The following is a 6000-nucleotide window of genomic DNA, read 5'->3' on the forward strand; positions in this document are numbered from 1 at the left end:
TTTTTCTTGTGGGAAGGTTAATCTCATACTTCTAACAGTCAGTTGCAAAAACGTTAGCATTTGGGCTGAAGGTTAGCCAATTTGTCTGCTTGAGGACATAGTTTCCTCAGGGCTGAAGGTTAGCCACATTGTCTGCCTTCAAAAAGTATTCACACCCCTTGACCTTTTCCACATTTTGTTATTACAGCCTGAATTTAAAATGGATTCAATTGAGATTTTGAGTCACTGATCTACACACAATACCCCACGTCATATTTTTACTAGTATTCAACCCCTTTATTAAGCCTAAATAACTTCAGTAGTACAAATCTGCTTAAAACGTCATATAATGAGTTGCATGGACTAGCTCTGTGTGCAATAATGGTGTTTAACATGATTTAAAAAGGTCCCTCAGTTGAGCAGTGAATTTCAAGCACAGATTCAATGACAAAGACAAGGGAGGTTTTCCAGTGCCTTGCAAAGAAGGGCACCTATTGGTAGATGGGTAAAAGAAAATACAGCAGACATTGAATATCCCTTTGAGCATGGTGAAGTTATTAATTACACTTTGGATGGTGTATCAATACACCCAGTCACTACAAAATACAGGTGTCCTTCCTAACTCAGTAGACGGAGAGGAAGGAAACCGCTAAGGGAATTTCACCATGAGGCCAATGGTGATTTTTAAACCAGTTACAGAGTTTAAATGGTTGTGATAGGAGAAAACTGAGAATGGATCAACAACATTGTAGTTACTCTTCAATACTAACCTAAATGACAGAGTGAAATGAAGGAAGCCTGTACAGAATAAAAATATTCCAAAACATGCATCCTGTTTGCAATAAGTTTGCAATACAACAAATGTTGCAAAGAAATTAACTTTTTGTCTTGAATACAAAGCATTATGTTTGGGTCAAATCCAACACAACACATCACTGAGTACCACTTCATATTTTCAAGCATGGTGTTGGCTGCATCATGTTATGGGTATGCTTGTCATCGGCAAGGGACTAGGGAGTGTTCTATTTATATTTTATTTAACCTTTATTTAACTAGGCAAGTCAGTTAAGAACATATTCTTATTTACAATGACGGCCTACCAAAAGGCAAAAGGCCAGGATTAAATAAACATATAGGACAAAACACACATCACGACAAGAGAGACAACACCACATAAAGAGAGACCTAAGACAACAACATATCATGGCAGCAACACATGACAACACAGCATGGTAGCAACACAACATGACAACAACATGGTAGCAACACAACATGGTAGTAGCACAAAACAGGGTACAAACATTATTGGGCACAGACAACAGCCCAAAGGGCAAGAAGGTAGAAACAACAATACATCACACAAAGCAGCCACAACTGTCAGTAAGAGTGTTCCTCCTGTTACATATCTTGCACTCATCTCATATGTATATACTGTATTCTATACTATTCTACTCTATCTTAGTCTGTGCCGCTCTATATTCTTAACTCCATTCCTTTACTTGATTTGTGTGTATTGGGTATATGTGAAATTGTTAGATATTACTTGTTAGATATTACTGCCCCTGAACAAGGCAGTTCATTGCCGTCATTGTAAATAAGAATTTGTTCTTGACTAGATTGCCTAGTGAAATATTTTTTTTTACAAAAGAGCAATAAAACTTCAATAGGGTAGGAACTGTGTAGGCGTTTGAACAGGTTGGAGCCTGATAACTTCTCATGAAACCATGATGCAACAATAATACTGTTGAAGTCGGAAGTTTACATACACTTAGGTTGGAGTCATTAAAACTTGTTTTTCAACCACTCCACACATTTATTGTTAACAACTATAGTTTTGGCAAGTCGGTTAGGACATCTACTTTGTGCATGACACAAGTCATTTTTCCAACAATTGTTTACAGACAGATTATTTCACTTATAATTCACTGTATCACAATTCCAGTGGGTCAGAAGTTTACATACACTAAGTTGACTGTGCCTTTTTAAACAGCTTGGAAAATTCCAGAAAATAATGTCATGGCTTGAGAAGCTTCTGATAGGCTAATTGACATAATTTGATTCAATTGGAGGTGTACCTGTGGATGTATTTCAAGGCCTACCTTCAAACTCAGCGCCTCTTTGCTTGACATCATGGGAAAATCAAAAGATATCAGCCAAGACCTCCGAAAAAAATTGTAGACCTCCACATTTCTGGTTCATCCTTGGGAGCAATTTCCAAATGCCTGAAGGTACCACGTTCATCTGTACAAACAATAGTACGCAAGTATAAACACCGTGGGACCACGCAGCCGTCATACCGCTCAGGAAGGAGACGCGTTCTGTCTCCTAGAGATGAACGTACTTTGGTGCGAAAAGTGCAAATCAATCCCAGAACAACAGCAAAGGACCTTGTGACGATGCTGGAGGAAACAGGTACAAAAGTATCTATATCCACAGTAAAACGAGTCCTTTATCGACATAACCTGAAAGGCTGCTCAGCAAGGAAGAAGCCACTGCTCCAAAACCGCCATAAAAAAGCCAGACTACGGTTTGCAACTGCACATGGGGACAAAGAATGAAGAAATGTCCTCTAGTCTGATGAAACGAAAATAGAACTGTTTGGCCATAATGACCATCGTTATGTTTGGAGGAAAAAGGGGGAAGCTTGCTAGCCGAAGAATACCATCCTAACCGTGAAGCACGGGGCTGGCAGCATCATGTTGTGGGGGTGCTTTGCTGCAGGAGGGACTGGTGCACTTCACAAAATGGATGGCCTCATGAGGATGGAAAATTATGTGGATATATTGAAGCAACATCTCAAGACATCAGTCAGGAAGTTAAAGCTTGGTCGCAAATGGGTCTTCCAAATGGACAATGACCTCAAGCATACTTCCTAAGTTGTGGCAAAATGGCTTAAGGACAACAAAGTCAAGGTATTTGAGTGGCCATCACAAAGCCCTGACCTCAATCCTATAGAACATTTGTGGGCAGAACTGAAAAAGCGTGTGGAAGGCTACCCGAAACGTTTGACTCAAGTTAAACAATTTAAAGGCAATGCTACCAAATACTAATTGAGTGTATGTGAACTTCTGACCCACTGGGAATGTGATGAAAGAAATAAAAGCTGAAATAATCATTATCTCTACTATTATTCTGACATTTCACATTCTTAAAATAAAGTGGTGATCCTAACTGAACTAAGACAGGGAATTTTTACTAGGATTAAATGTCAGGAATTGTGAAAAACTGAGTTTAAATGTATTTGGCTAAGGTGTATGTAAACTTCCGACTTCAACTGTATGTATTCAACCAGCTATTTGCAGCATGGTTTTTATCCAACCATGCATTTCTAATCGACATACCTTTTTGGATTCTCACTGATGTTAACAGTCAACACCATGTTGCTACACGTTTCATAAGTGTTTGACGTATCCTTATTTTATTAGAAGTACAGTAAGATTGTCCCTAAAGGGTACATTTATCGCTTTAAAAGAATGAGACAGAGTCTTGATTAATGTCATTCGACAGTAAAGAAAGACATTAAAGTACATTCACACAAAAACATCCCTGCCTCTAGTCAGGCTACAGAGTACATTGTAATACAGGCCCAGTTTTTTCACTCTGTATAACAGTTAGCTGAATGAACAAAGACCCTGAGAAGTGCTTACTCTGCGTCTGTTGCCATTTCCTAAATGCTGTCTAATTAGGGTCAAATATCTCTGTGCTGAATGTAGGTAAAACTATATCTCTGGGCTGAATGTAGGTAAAACTATATCTCTGGGCTGAATATAGGTAAAACTATATCTCTGGGCTGAATGTAGGTAAAACTATATCTCTTGGCTGAATGTAGGTAAAACTATATCTCTTGGCTGAATGTAGGTAAAACTATATCTCTGGGCTGAATGTAGGTGAAACTATATCTCTGGGCTGAATGTAGGTAAAACTATATCTCTGGGCTGAATGTAGGTGAAACTATATCTCTGGGCTGAATGTAGGTAAAACTATATCTCTGGGCTGAATGTAGGTGAAACTATATCTCTTGGCTGAATGTAGGTAAAACTATATCTCTGGGCTGAATGTAGGTAAAACTATATCTCTTGGCTGAATGTAGGTAAAACTATATCTCTTGGCTGAATGTAGGTGAAACTATATCTCTGGGCTGAATGTAGGTAAAACTATATCTCTTGGCTGAATGTAGGTAAAACTATATCTCTTGGCTGAATGTAGGTAAAACTATATCTCTGGGCTGAATATAGGTAAAACTATATCTCTTGGCTGAATGTAGGTAAAACTATATCTCTGGGCTGAATGTAGGTGAAACAAGTATTATATCTCAGGGCTGAATGTAGGTAAATCAAGAATTATAAGTTAAGTTAAGAGCAAATTCTTATTAACAATGATGGCCTAGGAACAGCAGGTTAACTGCCTTGTTCAGGGGCAGAATGACAGATTTTTACCTTGTCAGCTCAGAGATTCGATCTAGCAAACTTTCGGTTATTGGCCTAGTGCTCTAACCACTAGACTACCTGCCACTACCTGTCATTGTACTTGGTCTACCTTTAACTGTTTCTGGGCAAATGGCTATTTGCCGTTCTGCTAACACATGAGAATGCAGGGCATGTTTCATTTCATATCAAGTAAAGTTTCTTTGTTTGGGCCAGCCGAGTGGCTCAGCGGTCTAAGGCACAACATTGGAGTGCTAGCTGCGTTACTACAGATCCTGGTTCGATACCGGGCTGTGTCGCAGCCGGCCACGACCGGGAGACCCATGAGGCGATGTACAATTGGCCCAGCGTCCGAATTAGGGGAGCGTTTGGCCGGCAGGGATGTCCTTGTCCCATCGCGCTCTAGCGACTCCTGTGGCGAGCCAGGTGCATGCGCACTGACACGGTTGCCAGTTGTACGGTGGTTCCTCCAACACATTGGTGCAGCTGGCTTCTGGGTTAAGCGAGCATTGTGTCAAGAAGCAGTGCGGCTTGGCGGGGTTGTGTTTCGGAGGACGCACAGCTCTCGACCTTCGCCTCTCCCGAGTCCGTACAGAAGTTGCAACGATGGTACAAGACTGTAACTACCAATTGGATATCACGAAAAGGGCAAAAAAAAATCACCCAAAAATATCAGATCAACCGATTCAGAGCCGTTTCATCGCAGCACATGACGTGCTGTTTTGTCTGAAAGCTCTTAGAAACTCTTCTAAATGATAAGATCCTCTATTATGGTTAGTGAGCCTGCAGGGAAAACAGTGACTACACGAGCAAATCATGAACGTAACCCATTTCCCCCTGTCACAGTGAACAGAAACCCAGAGCATTGTTCTTATCACAAACAGAGCCTCTACTCTTATTGAACAATTCTCTCCTTACCCTTTTCCAGGCGTTGTCAAACAACCTTGAGAGACATTACACCACTGTAGACCTCGGCAAACAATGATTTGAAACTGTCCCCCTTAGTCAGTGTGACAGCACTGGCTCCCCCAACTGTCCCCCTTAGTCAGTGAGAGCACTGGCTCCCCCAACTGTCCCCCTTAGTCAGTGTGACAGCACTGGCTCCCCCAACTGTCCCCCTTAGTCAGTGTGACAGCACTGGCTCCCCCAACTGTCCCCCTTAGTCAGTGTGACAGCACTGGCTCCCCCAACTGTCCCCCTTAGTCAGTGAGAGCACTGGCTCCCCCAACTGTCCCCCTTAGTCAGTGTGACAGCACTGGCTCCCCCAACTGTCCCCCTTAGTCAGTGAGAGCACTGGCTCCCCCAACTGTCCCCCTTAGTCAGTGTGACAGCACTGGCTCCCCCAACTGTCCCCCTTAGTCAGTGAGAGCACTGGCTCCCCCAACTGTCCCCCTTAGTCAGTGAGACAGCACTGGCTCCCCCAACTGTCCCCCTTAGTCAGTGAGAGCACTGGCTCCCCCAACTATCCCCCTTAGTCAGTGTGACAGCACTGGTTCCCCCAACTGTCCCCCTTAGTCAGTGTGACAGCACTGGCTCCCCCAACTGTCCCCCTTAGTCAGTGTGACAGCACTGGCTCCCCCAACTGTCCCCCTTAGTC

The sequence above is a fragment of the Salvelinus namaycush genome, chromosome 31, assembly GCF_016432855.1.
Source record: "Salvelinus namaycush isolate Seneca chromosome 31, SaNama_1.0, whole genome shotgun sequence".
In the NCBI taxonomy this organism is placed as follows: domain Eukaryota; kingdom Metazoa; phylum Chordata; class Actinopteri; order Salmoniformes; family Salmonidae; genus Salvelinus; species Salvelinus namaycush.